The following is a 17261-nucleotide window of genomic DNA, read 5'->3' on the forward strand; positions in this document are numbered from 1 at the left end:
GAGTGTGGAGATTAAGGTTGAGAGGTGAACTAGCTAGTCCAGATTGGAATCAGAGGTCAAAAAGTTCCTGTCAGATCAGAGTGGGACCAGCATAATGTAGTCCAAGCATTTCTAATCTGGGAGAGTCTTTGAACAAATTGATTCTCAACTTTTCCCCTCCCCTTCTCACACCCTCAATCAAGGAGGAAGTGAGTCAACCATTTAAAAATATTCAATCCATGGATCTCTCTAGTACCTAGCAGTGTTTTGCTCATATAAATATCAGTTCAATTAACTTGGGTCAGCACACCAGAAACCACTGGAGAGAGAGGCCAGGTTCTTAAAAAACGAAAAGCACTTTGAAGATTTAGGAAAATGAACAATTTGTAAAAGGCAGTATTTAGCAGCTATTGTTACGAAAAGTACTTTTTTGACAACACTTTCAGTTTCTACATTTTGAACCTCAGAAGAAATGGTAGATTTCACTTAGAAGGAGTTTACAAAGCCCTTCCTTACAGCATTCTTTTAAGAGAGAGAGAGAGAAGAGAGCAAACATTATTATGATGAAATGGAAGTACAGAAAGTTAAAATACCTTGCCCAAGACCTCATAACTCTGGCTCATAATGTTAGAGCTCAGATCCCAAGCCAAGGCTTCTGATTTCAAAACCAGTGATCTTTTGACAACTTCATGGTTATGCTTTTGATTGCCTAGTTTATTGTTACATTGGTCCTAGACAATTAACTCATACATTTGAAATGCAAAAGGTGAGTTTGTGTGTAATAAAATAGTTTTACAAGTCAATTCAGATTGGGTCTATTTACCCATGAATAGCTAGATGGATAGATGCCTTGAGTTCATTTAAGCTACTCTTTTTTTTTTTTTTTTTTTTTTTTTTTTTTTTTTAATGCCTGGGCTCTGCCATATAAGTGAGTCTTCCTGGAGTGTGATCCCTGATACTTGCTAGAGACAAAATCAGCTTCATGGCTGTTCATTGCCCCTATCTTATACTCCTCCTCTCCTACCCCCATTGTCCAGCCCAGCCCTGACCCACAGAGAAAGCTACAGATGACAATCTATTTTCCAAAAAATTTGCACAGGAGCAAAAGGCTTGAATTACTGGTATACACCTGGAAATACAGAAAAATCTGTTACTTTCATCATTCCTGCTTGGCGCTGATATTAATAAATTATTTAATCCTGGATGCCAATGGTAGATTTTTCTAAAGAAAAAGGTTCTAACAGTTCATATCAGAAAAAAACTATCCCAAAGTGGAATGTGATCCCTGGGGGGATACTGGGTTCTCCTGTCACTGGAGATCTTCAAACAAAGGTTCATGGCATCTTCTTGTTCAGATGTGGTTTGAATTAGATGGCTTCTGAGTTTCCTTCCTCTCTGAGAAGGATTAAGGTTATGGGTGGAGGTAGGAAGAGGAAGAGAAAATAATTAAGGGACGCATATTTTTTCTACTATTTTATGTTTTTCAAAGTGCTTCTCTCATAACCCTGTGAGGAAGGTAATGCCAATATTTTACAAATGAGGAAACTGAGGTTCAGAACAGTTAACTGACTTGTTGACAGTTACACAGGTCATAAATGTCTGTATTAGGAACCAAAACTCAGATCTTCTGATTTCAAGGTCAGAGCTCCCAGAAGCTCTCTCTTGATGAAGTTAGTGCTGAGAAGGAACTTGAAACTTGACTTTTGTTCCACGAAGTTACTTGGAATCTCCAGGGAACAAAGGAACAAGCATTTATTAAGTAGCCTACTACGTGACTGGCAGTGTGTCTTACAAAAGTCTCCCTTGAAACTCTAGCATGTCGGGAAGGAATGGACAGTCACATGGGGACCCTTTGTGAGCATCCAAAGTCAAATCCCCGCCCCTTCTAAGCACCCAGTTCAGGCAGACCTTACCCACACAGATAGGGCGGGTGAGGGTAGCTTTCTCTAAGGGATTGAGGTGACATTGAATTCTTTGTACTCCAGTATAGAACACCTGTAGTCAAAATGTTTTCTGATCTAACGTGTAAATAAATCAAGACCACCTGGATTCCTTGTATTGACGAGAGAACTGCCCTGTTCCATGAATTTCTCTGAGTCAGGTTGGGCTAAAAGACGGCTCTTCTGATTCTTCAGTTTCCCTAAACAACCTTATGCTTATTATTACCAGCTATTCCTTGGTCATTGCCAGCCGCTGCTACATGTGCCTATCTGCATACGTGTGCATATGTGATATGTGTGTATTTCATATATGTAAATATCAGTCACACTCAGGGAGCCTGAGTCTCCGTTTCCGTCTCCCTCCTTTGCTCATAAGCCAGGATCAGAGGAAGGACACCTTCAAGCTGTCAAGTCACGTAGGTAGGGACTGGGGAGAACACCCGTCTGTCGCTGACCAAGTGTGATTGAACAAGGCGTCTAGCGTATTGAGCTGCAACATCATTCCCTGAAAGTTAGATCAATTTGGACCTCCACCTGATGCGGCCGAGGCAGTAGGTGGGTGACTGTGTTGGTGTTCTCCTAGGAAGCCTGGGTGCGGGAGAGGCAGGGGGAGTGGTCCAGCTCCTTCCCTCCCTCTCCTCCTCCTCCTCCTCCTCCTCTCTGGTTCCCTCCCTCCGGCTCTACACCTCTCCACTTTCTAACGCCACTGCCGCCCTCCCGCCCAGCCTCTTCCCTGACTGTTAACTGCATCCCTCCAGACTGTACGGCAGGGAAAGAGCTGGAGAGTGGAGTGAGCAGCGCGTGGCGGGGTGCCACAGACTGACCAAAAGGCAGGAGAGCCAGAGCTAGCGGCGGGAGCTCCTAGAATCACTGCTCACAGCTGGTAAGTATTTGGGTCGCAAATACAGCGGTCTCAAGGAACAGGTGCACTCCGGGGCAGAAATGCCTGGTGAGACCAGACCAGAGCAGATAGGACAAGTGAAGGTGTGGTAAAGAAAACTTTCCTATTTTCTCGGCTGGCAGTTTAAAACTTGTTTATGAGGAGAAATTAAACCCCGTTCCTTTTTTTCGTTGTTGTTGTTTCCCCTATCCCCTCCCCCTACTCCTTAATTACCTCCTCTTCTTTCCCTGGCGTTCCTAGGGCCTAGGTCTTGGAGCGGTCTGGACGCCAAAGTGGGGGTGGGGGTCTGAGATGTGCTCTTCTCTCCCTGGTCTCTGTGCGCTCGGGGGCCTGCGGGAGGCAAACAGAGAGCAAAGATCCAGACTGGCGCGTCCTGGGGTTCTGGGTGCTCGATTGCCTTGGGGAGGAGCGGGCAGCGGTGGCTGAGGAAGAGCGGACGACCGAGCTGGTGGAGCTTGCTCGGGCATCTCCAGCGACTATGCCACACCTGACATGCGGGCCCGAGGGAGCTGGTAACGGGCTGCCGCCGCTGGCAGCCCGATTTGTAACCCTGGTGGTTACCCTAGCTGGTGCAAAGGGAGAGTGCCAGTGCGCTTGGGGGAGGGTGGGGGGCGGACGGGAGGTGGGGACCCTAGTGACGGGTAGAGCTACCTCAAACCTCTACCACGTAGCCGCAGGACCCTCTGCTCCTTTAATTCTACTTCAGCGTGAGAACTGAGGCATTTCTTCTGATTCATTAAACCTTTTAAAAAATCGTCATCTTCATATCAAAGATTTGGACAATGATGGCAGAGATGGTTTTGAATCCAAACTCTTGGAGAAATTGCAACCAAAGAGTTTACTTCTCTTTAAGGACTTTCCCTCCCTTTATTGAATTGAAGTAAAAGTTGGTATTTATTTTAAGATTCACAAAGCCCTTTTTTTCTAGTCATCCTGTTTCAAAACCAAAACCACAAATTGTTAGTCCTGTTATCGAACTGGCTAAACCGAGATTTAGAGAGTTTAGAATTCTTTTATCAGGGCTCCTGTGGCGCAATTGGTTAGCACGCGGGACTTTATAAGACAGCGCTGGTGGAGCAATGATGAGGTCAAGCCTCACCTGAAGCTAGGTAATTTTGAGAAGGTACTGTGGGATGGCACGAGAGATCAAGACAAATCCTTCTCTTTCCTCGCTGCCAGGCAACTCAAGTCTAACCATTGGCTTACCTCACTGCCTTAAGCTAGTGCTGTAGATCTTTAGACCCTTACTTTACCCTCTATGGTGCTATAACTTCCAGATCCTTTTACTTCTCGGTGGAAGTAATAAACCGTTAAAAAAAATCCAGAGGCACACTCTTTATTAAAATAACAACGGATAATATATTCTTTTAAAAAATCACTGGCAGTCCTAAAATAGGTACTGTCAACTTTCATTACAGAAAAGAATAATCAAGTGGACTTAAATATAAAGATGCAAATTGGAACTCTTAGTTATATGAGCCCTTGACCAGTGTGATATAATGGTCCCAGGACTGTACTCGAAGTCAAATCCTTTTTGACTGGAACTAGCCATATGATCTTGGACAAATCGGTATCCCTTCCTTCATTTCTAAGGGATCTTAGATCACAGATGATAGACACATTGCCATTCTGCTTCAAGCTGAGAATGTTTACAAAGCCAACACAGACCCCCAAGTTCCTTATTTTAATCTGATTTTAGGGTTCTTGGCTGCAAAATAGGGTTATTTATACACGCACCAGTTATTTTGGGAGGTTATGATGGAAAAAGTTTTAAGAGGGCCAGTATTGTTATTAGAATAACATTTTAGAAAACTGAATTAAGGCAGCCCCTTTAGGTCACTGGCACTATAATTTATGTCTCCCCAAAGCCAGTGTTCTTAAAACTTGTTTGTGTATATCATGGACCCTTTTGGCAGGTTGGAGAAGCCTGTGGACCCCTACTCAGAATGTTTTTAAATGCATAAAATACAAAGGCTTTCCAAGGAAACATTACATTGAAATAGTTCTCAAACTATTTTTTAAAAAGTTCTCAGACACTTCACTAGAATAAGAGTTGTACTGTACTTATTCAGCGTGATGTAGTGGATAGAGTGCTGAATGGCTTGTCTGAAAATCTTGAGTTTGAATTCTGCCTCTGGCACTTTCTAGCCCAGTAAGTCTGGGCAAGTCATTTAACATCTCTGAGCCCCAGTTTACTCATTTGAGGTTCAACTAGATAACTTTCCAACTGTCCCTTCCAATCTTAAATCTAAGAGCTCATGAATTTACTTATTAATAAATTCTGGTAGCTGAATGGTTTCATTACTTTGAAAAGAAATATGTCTCAGTAAACATTCAGTAATAGACATTTCTTACCAACAAGATATTGATAGTACCTGAATGTTAGAACTGGAAAGGATTTTAGAAGTTGTCTGGTCTACTCTCTTATTTTGTCATATGCAGAACACTCAAAAATATAAAATTTCCTTTTGTGGATAAGGAATTTATTTTTCTCTCCTGTTTAGGTAAGTGATTTAAAAAATCCTTAGATAAAAGACATTTACTTTCAGCATTCTTTCATTGTTCTTTAAACCTACTGTCTTAAGTTTTGCTGTAGAATGCACTTTAAAAAATTATGCATTATTAAAAGTGAAAGTTGTTAAAGAAATATAATCCTAGATTCAATGCATCTAAGTGACGCTATGTAGATAAATAATATCCAGAAGGGTATCACATTTTGCTGTGTGTAGAATATGAGAGTTCTGATGGAATATGGAATTTTTGGAAAGGGCTGGTAATGTTTCTTGGAAATAAAATATCCTTTACTTAAAATTTTTCTGCTGTGAATCACCATCATGGTTATATGAGAATTAGGTTCTTCCAGCATAAGATTAAATTGAGAGGAAATGTACTTTAGAGTTTGTATTTTTACATGGTGAAGGGACTTGAACTAGAGCAATGATTAATTTAAAAATAAATTTTATAACCTTCACTTCTTCAGTGTAACATTTTTACATGCCTTATTTCAATGACAGAGAAAACTAAGAATGTCATGAGGAGAAAAAAGAAGCAAGGATATCTCTGAAGTCACATTACTCTTGTGGAAAAAAAAAACACTTAACCCACTTTAGAGTGAAGAACTAAGGGATAAAAATTACATAGTTTGTATGTTTGAAATGATATATTCCCAGTTAGGGGTAGTTGCTGGTTCCTTAGGTTTTTAGGGTTCTTGTCTGCAAAATAGGGTTGATAGGTAGGTCTACTAATTGCTACTTCAGTAACCTTTTCCATTGGGCTAGCTAGATGACAAGCTTGATAGAGTATCCTTCCTGGACTCAGAAAGACGTGAGTTCCAGTCCAGACTCAGATACTACCTGTGATGACCTTAGGCAAGTCACTTAACCCTATTTGCCTCAGTTTCCTCATCTGGAAAATGAGCTGGAGAAGGAAATGACAAACCACTCTAGCATCATTGCCAAGAGTACCCTAAATGGAAATACTCAATAGAAATAACTACCCAAAGAGTCAGACACAAAAAACAAACCTTTTCCATTACCATAGGGTCTTAGACTTAGAGTTTGTCTATTCTAATTATTTTATTTTACAAATGAGAAAAGAAACTTAGACTGGGATTTGATCTGCCCACCAGAATACAGAGCTAAGCTTTGAATCCAGGTTCTCTGACTCTAGATGCATTGATCTTTCCCCTCTAGTACACTGATTTTTCTAAACTTTCTTGATCTAAGAATTTTCTGTAGAAAAATATATGTGATTGTACTCCTTGGCACCTATAATTATCTGGTACCCTGAATGGACTTTACAAAGGAAGTTAGACTACTCTCAAACAGCTTAGATTAAAGATAATGATGGCAATGAGGCATGTGTATTTAGCATTTTATTCACTATACTGGAGCTCTTGAAACATCAAGTTAAAGAGACTCTACTCCCCTCTAACAACTCATGTTCTGAGAAAGATGATGATATGGACCTGGGTACCAAACATTTTTTTCAGGATCACAAAAAACAACAATAAAAAACAACCACTACTTCAAGACTCTCATACTTCAGTGAGTACATTGTGTGTCTGCTTAGAGAAGGAAGCTTAGTAGAAGAATAAGTGAGACCATAAAAAATTCAGAAGATATACAAACAGATGGTAGTGGAACAGGAGAGGGTTATCTCACGTGGACTGAGGCATGTTAGAGCCCTATTTCTGAAAATGGAAAAAGAGGAGATAGGATGAAGTTCCACAAAGGCTAGAGTTCTGGAGTAGTGGCAGTGGCCAATGGCAGATTACATAAAAAGCTCTCCTTTGACACTTGGTCTTTCCCCCAAATTTCCCCTCCCCCGCTTAGCATCTACTATGCTGATGAAAAGGAATAGTGTGGGTACCTACAAGTTTTATATTTTTGGTAGAGAGGGGAAGGTTGAGATAGAGTAGGATAGTTTACTTGAGTATTTCTAGTTTAATTAACCATGAAATGGCATATTCTTGTCTGCTCTTTATAGATAATATAGATGTCTCAGAAGTTAAAAATACTAGTCTGTTTTGGTGAAATTAAGATATTTTTCTCTGCACACAATAGAAATAACTAGTCTAGCATATATATTTATTTTGAGAATTAGAATACTCCCATGCAAAGCCTCAAGAGCCAGATATAACATGAAAAATCAAAACACTTAAATTAGCCCTACGCATCTGCCTTTCTTTCCCAAAGAGGCTTTTAAATCTAATGGAAAGCCAAATTCAACATATGTCTTATTTTGCCACACTGAAAGCCTACATAAAAGGGGAATGGCTATGGAACGAGAAGAGAAAGTTCTAAACCTGAAATGCTACATCAAAGTTTGCATTCTCCTCAACAGCCTTCATCCAGAGGCAGTGCACCTGAACTAGAGAGCCAGGGTGAGGTGGGTGCTAGGGAAAGACTTTGTTCCTGCTGTTTAGGGACCCCTCAGTGGAACTCTCCCCAGTCTGCCCCAGGGTTGCCCTACAGCCCCACTGGAGGCCTTTAAGAAGGAGCAGAGCCTATGAGAGAGGAGTCCTGGGCAGACACCTCCGCACACCCAAGGGAACAGGGAAGCCCATTCAGGGTAGGGATGGGATTGTGTATTCTGGGTTGCCTAGAGAGGGAACAATTAAAAACCTGAATGGAGTCGTTTTCACTGTTCCAAAAAAAAATGAATTGTCATGAAAAACATCATGAATTCCTTTGGCCCTCTGGTGAAATATATTGTAAAGAGTGAATCAAACTCTCTTTGTTTGATTAATGAGAGAGAGAGAGAGAGAGAGAGAGAGAGAGAGAGAGAGAGAGAGAATGAGTGTGCACCAGCTAGCTTCCATTTATTTATTTGTTTTTGTTTGTTTATTTTTTTTACTTTTTTCTTGGTAAGATGTTCATATTGTAAAGAGTGAATCAAACTCTCTTTGTTTGATTAACTTAAAAATTGCTGATTGATAGACAGATTGATTTACTCTTCACAATATAAACATCTTACCAGGAAAAAAAGTAAAAAAAAATATATATATAAATACATATATATATATCTCCATAATTGAAAGAAATACTCATGTTTTGCATGATAATATATGTATAACAGATTGTATTGCTTGCCAGCTCTGGGAAGGGGGAGAAAAGATGGGAGGGAAACAATTTGGATTAGATAACTTTGGAAAACTCATGTGGAAATTTATTAAAATTTAAAAAAATAAAAATAAATGAAAGAAATACTAAATTTTAGTTTGAGGTTAGGAAAAAAAATTGTTTTTTTCCCCACCTGAGCTCATGGACAACTCCCTCCTCCCAAATCTATCTATGGTGAGAGATTGGTAGGAGACTGGAATGGTGTCTGCAGGTCCTACACATGAGTCATCACTGGAGACTCTAAGCTCATACCTGTTTGAAAATACAGAAGCAATCTGAAAACTCTTAAGAAGGCCAGAGTGATGAAAAGTTTAAAATGGATTATATTTACCCACTTCTAGACTTTCATAGGGAAAGTCAGGTGATGCAGTGGATAAAGTGTTGGATCTGAAGTCAGAAAATTGGTATTATTTAGTCATTTTTTGGTTCTATATGACTCTTCCTCTTATCGATCCCATTTGGAGTTTTCTTGGCAAGAGGGATTGGCCATTTTTTCCCTGCTTATTAGACAGATGAGGAAACTGAGGTAAACAGGGTTGAGCAACTTGCCTTGGGTCACCATAGCTAGAAAGTGTCTGAAGTTGCATTTGAACTTAGGAAGAGGAGAGGTCCAGACTCCTGAGGTCAGAAAGAACTGAGTTCAGTATATATCTTTGTCCAGAAAACCTACACACAGTATGGCCCACAAACCTATAGACAGTCATGGAAAGTCAGATGTGATTCGACAACAGACTTTAATGTCATTCAGTACTAGAGGAAAAACTATTTTATAAGGTGCCATTGAGGGTAAGACTTCTGCTCTCTTACATGAGACTTCTAGTGCTTGAGTGATGATAAGCTTCATAAAGGCAGAGGGATGATTTTATTCTTTATACCTGCATGATTGCACATCTAAGGGGCTCTGAACAAATGCTTTTTTTCTCTATTGAATTTTACATCATATATTGATATTTCAGGAAATATTTTGACCTACAATAAATCTGCCTCCAAGTAACAATGTTGTTTTATAACAGCAGTTCTAAGTTAATTCATCTCCGAATAGAAATGTAGGTTGAGTGTTTGACATGAAAGTAGATGCCTCTCTTCTCTCTTGCCGCTGGACTTTGATGATTCTGGAAGAGAAAGGGAGGCTGAAGGCTTTCTGTAGTTCTGCCTCACTTAAATACAATTCATGCACAAGTCAAGATATCATTCCATGACGTCATTGGTCCTCTTCCAAAAAACGAAGGATAAAGAACAATAATGCCTAGGGATGGAAAAGGCTAAAAGTTTGTTATTTTTATTTATTATTAAAAATAAGTTTCTCATTGATTTTCAGAACTTTTTATACCTTTCCAATAAGATATCTCAAGCAACAATTGATTTCTTTCTTCACTCTGTCAGTATATGTTTGCAAACAGGCCATTCCAACCTTTTTAGGAGCCCTAGCTTGGGAACTATTGACAAGGTTACTGCTAAGGAATGACATGTTTTTGGGTTTTGGTTATTTTTGCTCTTAAGTGTAATATAAAATCATTGTTGACATTTGTTCATTAAATGATGAATTTCTTACTTTTCCTCCCCTGTTCCTTAATGGATATAGAAAACTAACTCTGAAAATACAACTGCACTACCATAGCCCAGGCTAATAATAGATATTTTGTTAGGAATATTTACAGTTTATTCATATTTGTAGAAGTCACATTTTCCAAAGATAGGTTGCCATTTATGCTTGATGGTAGGGTGAAGCTTAAGAAATTATGGGACTCTGTTGTGAAAGTAGTCAACTACTTTTTTCTTCCAGATCCTCATGCTTTTTTGATGCCCCACTTATCCAGCATCATTGGGAGAATGAGATGTCCCAAATGAATGGATTTGTACCCAAATTCCTCCCATACACAAGACAACCAACACTTACTCCTTTAAGGAAATATTGTTTTATTTCGATGATTTTTGATGGCTCTCTTTACAGATGTGTTTTCTCTCTTATTTAACAGAGGTTACTCTTAATTTGAGTTTATCTTGATTACTCAGGATGTTATATTCATAATCTGGGAAGTGATGGATGCCACCTTCAATGACAGGGATGGCAGTTGGAAGACTCAGGATGTTCCCAGGTGCCTTGAGCCAGGGGCAAACGTCGGTTGGCCCCACGGTATAAATACCCCTGACAGCCAGGAAGTCTCTGGGCAGGACTCTCTGGAAATCTCAGAGAGGATGGTTGAAAGGTGGCAGGGAGGTCTATGAAGAAGAGGGCAGGAATAACTCTGAAGCTATTTCCTGATAGACTGTGAGAGCTAGTGCATCACCAACACTGGTAGTGAGAAAGCTGAGAGAATAAGATCATCAATACAGCCGCATCAATAGCTTCCCTATTCTCTGACTTGGCTGTGGCCAGGTCTGGCCAGAGGGAGTGGAGTGAGCAAATCTCCAGCTTCCACCTGATCAATAGCCTCCAGTCCTGATTGTTAACTAGTTTATAGATAATATATCAATAGGGTCTCCAATCCCCAATCCTTGTCCTTGTTATCCTTTTCCTGAGTATAGATAAAGAGAGTTCAACAAGTACCATCCTATGTGGTCTTTATATCACAGGCCCTGGGAAGGGAGTCAAACGCAGTCAGAGCCTAGTCATCCAAGGCAAATCAATAGCCCAATACTAATCTATCCAACCCCAGGTTGGACCTGAAAAGGTTACCCATCTATTTAACCTCTTGAGGGTCCTTCTTGGGCAACTGTTAGAGAGCAAGGGATAAATTACAGCAGCAGTAAAGGGTGATTGGAGTTGGTGTTCCTCCATCATCTGCAGCTGAGGAGAGTACAGATAGATACATCAACATTATCGTGCATCTATACATCTCCTTTGGACCCCTTTTATTTATAACAAGGATTATCAGTTGTGGTGCTCTTTTAGAAACTGGAAGTATGGTTCTGTTGATCCCTACATTGAATAACCTCACACTGGAGTGTTTTGAGTTTTGATGTCTTCTTTTTTTCTTTTTTTTCTTTTTCTGAATAATTCCTGAATGCCAGGCTGACAGCCATCACAGTTTCCTCCTTTAATTTATTATTTATAATGATTTTTGGAGGAACAGTAGTGGTGTATTGGCTAGAGAGCTAAATTTGGAATCAGGAAGACCTGGATTGCCACTCAGTTTCCCAGGGTCATACAGGTCTTTAATATTTTTAGCTGTTCATATACATGGGGGCAGGAATGATATTTCCACACTAGGAGTTTCTCATATTGCTGAAAGCACAAGTATGAACCCACTCCAAAGCAATCTTCAGTGATCATAGAGGGAGCATGGTATATTGGCAAGAAAGCTGGCCTAAGAATTAGGAGGACTCTGGGATCAAGTTCCATCTCTTACATCTACCCAAAAGAAATTTTTTTATGGGGGCAAAAATAGACACTGGAAGATATCAAATATTCTGGGATCCTCACTTCATTATTTTTTGCAAACTACTACAATTAACCATCTCTGCACTGATAATTTAGTATAAATTAAATGGACATTACATTTTTTAAAAATTTAAAAATTCTTTCTAGTTTAATTTTTTTCTTTTAAAGATGCTACATAGTCCAATAGAATTGATCATTTATGACATAGACTAATTTATAGTCAACTCTCAGTTATCCGCTTTGTGGATTCATTGGGGGAAGGTTCCCCCTGAACACTAGTTCCTTACTTGGTGGATTGTCATACCTGGCAATGAAAGAATAGCAAAATTAGGACCTTACTTATATTCAAATGTCCTTACTGTTTCTGCATTAGCTAAAATTTTGTCTCAAAAGATTTGTATATGGTGAAAAACCTCCTTTATTTTGGGCTGTTATTTCTTCTTCAGAAATATGATATGAGGAGGCATCATTTAATGAATTTACATAGTACAAACATGGCCTTGAAAATAAAATCTGCTAAAGCTTCATTAATAGTCAACAAGCATTTTAAAGCACCTATTATGTGCTATGAAACTTGCTAACAGGTAAACTAAGAGCATTCAAGTAATCCTTTATTGTTTTAATAAGCAGAAACCAATTCTAAAGTAATCTCTATTATACTCAGTTCTCTCCATCTGGATGACTGCCAACTAAGGAAGTGCCAGAGTGGGCACTGCAGGTCCATTGTCTATTTGACCAGCTATTTGGTCAGAATAAGTCACTTTGTAGGAAAGCCAACCTTTGGGATCTGAGATTTTTAAAACTGCTAAGTAGCTAGTTACTCTGGGTTGTGGAAAGACTGGTGGACAGGGAGTCAGCAGAGACCTTGACTAGAGATTTTGACTCTGATATTTTCTAGTTTGGGTCACTTAATCCATGAACATCAGTTTCATCTGTAAAACAGATGATATGCTGTAATAATTCAGCAATTTCTTCCTGTTAATGAGGATCAAATTACATGATATGTGCAAACCTCCAAGCACTATTGCTCTTCTTTTGTTACTTCCTGCCCACTTTTGCCCTGGATGATGCCTGCTCTTTTCTTTGTTGTGTCCTTTTGGAAACTTGTAAACAGAATTTGAATATAAGACACTCCTGACTCCAAGTCTAGTGTTCTTTCTTTTGAAGTGCCATATGTTATAGTTAAGTTATGTACATATCTTATATTCCCTACTTTTAAGTTCCACAAGGACCAGAACTATGTCTTACTCATCTTTGCATCTCCCATAGAGCCTAGAGTAATGGGTTGTATACAGTAGGTGGTCAATAAATATCTTAGGAATTGAACTGAATTAGTTGGCATTGAGTAAATTCAGTACCCACTCATTTTGTGAGTTTTGCTGTGGTTGTGTACAGGACATTTATTAGTCTAAAATATTAAAATTTTTGAAGTTTTCCTTGCTCCAAAAATTAAGTTTTGTAAGTTTAGTTTTTTTCCCCTTCCTCATGTTAGTAGCATTATAGACATTCAACAGCACAGATCATTTCAATCGTGATTTGTTTGAATGGGAAATTAAAATGCTGTTGCCGTGGGCATTCTGCCCTGCACATTGTGGTGGTCTGAATAATTCACCATCTAATCAGTCAATCTACAAACATTTATTATCCAACTGTCTCCCTTGGGTTTTCTATTTCCTTTTCAGCTTTAATCCTGTCATAGCCACTGGACCACAGGATGAGAAGGTTGAGGAAAAATTCTATCTAAATATCCTGAATGGAGAGGAGAGCATACGATTTTCCCCCTTTTTTGATATTTTTTAAAAAATGAGTCTTCTTTTACAACATGACCAAAATAAAAATATATTTTCTATAATCACACATATATAACCCAGATCAATTTGTTTATCATCTCAGACAGGGATAAGGAGAAGGAGAGGAGAGAATTTGGTTCTTAAAATTTTGAAAAAAATATATGTTAGAATTTTAAAAAGCTTTGTACAAACAAAACTAACGTGGCCAAAATTAGTAGAGAAACAACAAATTGGGGGAAAAATCTTTATAACAAAAACCTCTGACAAAGCTCTAGTTTCTAAAATTTATAAGGAACTAAATCAATTGTACAAAAAAATCAAGCCATTCCCCAATTGATAAATGGGCAAAGGACATGAACAGGCAGTTTTCAGATAAAGAAATCAAAACTATCAATAAGCACATGAAAAAGTGTTCTAAATGTCTTATAATTAGAGAAATGCAAATCAAACCAACTTTGAGGTACCATCTCACACCTAGCAGATTGGCCAATATGACAGCAAAAGAAAGTAATAAATGTTGAAGGGGATGTGGCACAATTGGGACACTAATACATTGCTGGTGGAGTTGTGAATTGATCCAACCATTCTAGAAGGCAATTTGGAACTGTGCCCAAAGAGTTTTCAAAGACTGCCTGCCCTTTGATCCAGCCATACCACTGCTGGGTTTGTACCTCAAAGAGATAATAAGGAAAAATATTTGTATGAAAATATTTATAGCTATGCTCTTTGTGGTGGCAAAAAATTGGAAAACGGGGGGGGGTGTCCTTTGACTGGAGAATGGCTGAACAAATTGTGGTATTTGATGGTGATGGAATACTATTGTGCTAAAAGAATAATGAACTGGAGGAATTCCATGTAAACTGGAAAAACCTCCAGGAATTGATGCAGAGTGAAAGGTGCAGAGCTAAAAGAACATTATACACAGAGACTGATACACTGTGGTAAAATCGAATGTAATGGACTTCTGTACTAACAGCAATGCAATGGCCCAGGACAATTCTGAGGTACTTATGAGAAAGAACGCTATTCATATCCAGAGAAAGAACTGTTTTGAGTAGTGAAGTGAGTAAATAAATACAAATACACACACAGGGCTTCTTCTGGGGAGAAAGGGATAAAGGAAGAATGAAGGTTGTAGATGTATTACCATCTTAACCAAATACAAAAGGGCTGTGCCAATGAGAGTGAATCACAGTTGGGATCCAACTGCCACTTAGATTAAAACATCCAGGGATACCTTACTTCTACAGGGAAAAACACAATAGGAATAAAAAACACTTTTTAATAGTTAACTTAAGATTAAAAGAGGTGGGAGAGGTCATACTACTCTAAAACACTATGGGATCAATTCAGGGTTAAAGATTAAAGATCTGGGAAATCCCTACACTAACACTATGCTGGCAGCCAGGACACAAGGGACTAGTGGAATCTCACATAGATGGTCTGATGGTCTTGATCAGTAGCTCAAAATATTTCGTTCCAAGCATATTCCAAGAGGACAAGTTTTAGCCAAATTAATCCCAAAGGGTAAAACCAAGGAGCTTTAATCAGCTTGGGATGTCCACCAACCCAAGTCTGATCCTCCAGCTCAACTTGAATTTCCCCACAGGCAGGTGTTTCTTTTGGGAGGCAAATCCACTCTCTCGTGGACTCTTTACTGGAGACAGTTTTCAGAATCCAACTGCTCTCTCAGCCATTACAGAATCTCGCAGGAAATCACTTCCTTCCTTGCCATAATTCCATCCTTGGAACCTTCAGGTTTTATCTGACAGCCTGAAAGCTTGGATGCTAATTTAACTAAATATCTATACTCTTCCTCATAACAGTAGAAATGCTGAATAAAAAAATATGATTGATCACATGGTAATGTTGACTTTAAATGATCTTTCTATTGCAAATAGTAATAATGTGGAAATGGGTTTTGAACAACGACACATGTAAAATCCAGTGGACTTGCTCGTTGGCTCCAGGAGTGGGGAGAGAAGAGGGGAGGGAAAGAACATGAATCATGTAACCATAATCAATTATTCTGTTAATTTAATAAATAAATTTAAAAAAGCAAATACTGGTGCAGTCATTAAGTAACAAACACTTTAGTGTGAATTAGTATATCAGGCCAGGCTAATACTATACATTTTTAAGTTTAAAGAGAATGTTGGTCTCTAGGGGCATTGAGGAAAGGAGTAGAGGAGGAGGGGTGGTGGGGAAGAAATATCATCTTCATTAATTTACTCCACTTTTTTTCCTGAGAGGGATGGAGGGGAGAAAAAAATGGACTATGACAAGTGACTACAATTTTGAAAGTTGTAAGAATTATCATCAAGTACAATGATCATCTCTACAGGTATTGCAAATGGCAATTTGTATTCAGACTTTTTCAATGTATTGATCAATTATGCTGATTTTTCTCCTTATTTTATTAGACTGTTATGTTATTAATTTTGGAAAAATTAATAGAAATCATTGATGCGCTAAATACCTCTGAAAGTTTGATAAAAGCTGTCATTAAAAAAAAAGAAAATTGGGGCAGATAGGTGACTCAGTAGATAGAGAACCAGGTCTGGAGATAGGAGGTCTTCAGGCTTCAGATACTTTCTAGCTATGTAACTCTGGGCAAGTCTCTTAACCCCAATTGCTTAGGCTTTACCACTCTTCTGCCTTGGAATCAATACTTAGTATTCATTCTAAAATGGAAGGTATGGATTCAAAAAAAGATAAGATGATGATTCCATTGTCTTTTGATATTACATTTTTTAAACTTTATCAATGTTTCATTTCCTCTATCTTTGCCATTTTATTACCTGCTGTTTGGGAAGTAAAAACGATAGGAATTAAAATCTAACTGAAATTTGAGGACTAACATTTGTCTTGAACCATCCTGGGCAAGACATTTATATCTTTTTTTCCTCTGTAAAATAAAGACAATATTTATTTAGCTTCTATCCAGAATCATAAGGAAAGCTGTTTATAAGCCTTAGAATACTATGTTAATATTATTCTCTGATTAGTTTTGAGCCAATTTTAAAACACAGAAAGAAATATGCTTATTGTAGGAATAATTAGTCCCTTATGACTAGGTCATAAGAATGACTGTAACCCGTCCCCTTGAGGATTATGTGGGCTCCCAGGGCTCAGGGCAATATCTCTAGTTAGATACTGAAATGCTATCGCTTAGTAATCCATGATGATGACTCATAGAGGGATTTGGCTGCTGGTACAAAGAAATGCTCCTTGACTCATGATTTACTGATAGTTGCTGTCCTTAGAAGAGCAGTAGTTTAGCAGAGATTTCAGCCTTTAAAAAACCCCATATTTTCCTAGTAACAACTGTAGGAGAGAAGAGCAAGGGCTAGGCAAATGGGGATAAGTGACTTGCTCAGGGTCACATAGCTATGAAATGTCTGAGGTCAGATTTGAACCCAGGTTTTCCCAATTTCAGGCCTGACTCTCTATCCAGCTGCCTTTGAGTTTTCAGCCTTTTGTAAAGCTTTGGTAATTACTAGCAATAAATGGCTAAATTTATATTTAAGGTAAAGTAACATAGCCCCTAAAAATGAGGAAGTAAGAATAACTTACAATGATATAGAACTTTAAGGTTTGCAATGCACTTTCCTTAAGATAACCATTCAAAGTCAGCAGGGCAAG

At 38.7% G+C, this 17261-nt stretch overlaps 1 protein-coding gene across 1 annotated transcript in view; it reads left to right on the plus strand.

Moving 5' to 3' along the window:
* Positions 1-2732: 2732 nt before the first annotated feature.
* Positions 2733-17261, plus strand: part of PKIB (cAMP-dependent protein kinase inhibitor beta) — a 121618-nt gene continuing 107089 nt past the window's right edge. The window contains exon 1 of the mRNA XM_044676889.1: positions 2733-2802. The gene's annotated coding sequence lies outside the window, so the exon portion shown is untranslated. The remainder of the gene's footprint in view (positions 2803-17261) is intronic.

The sequence above is a fragment of the Gracilinanus agilis genome, chromosome 4, assembly GCF_016433145.1.
Source record: "Gracilinanus agilis isolate LMUSP501 chromosome 4, AgileGrace, whole genome shotgun sequence".
In the NCBI taxonomy this organism is placed as follows: Eukaryota; Metazoa; Chordata; class Mammalia; order Didelphimorphia; family Didelphidae; genus Gracilinanus; species Gracilinanus agilis.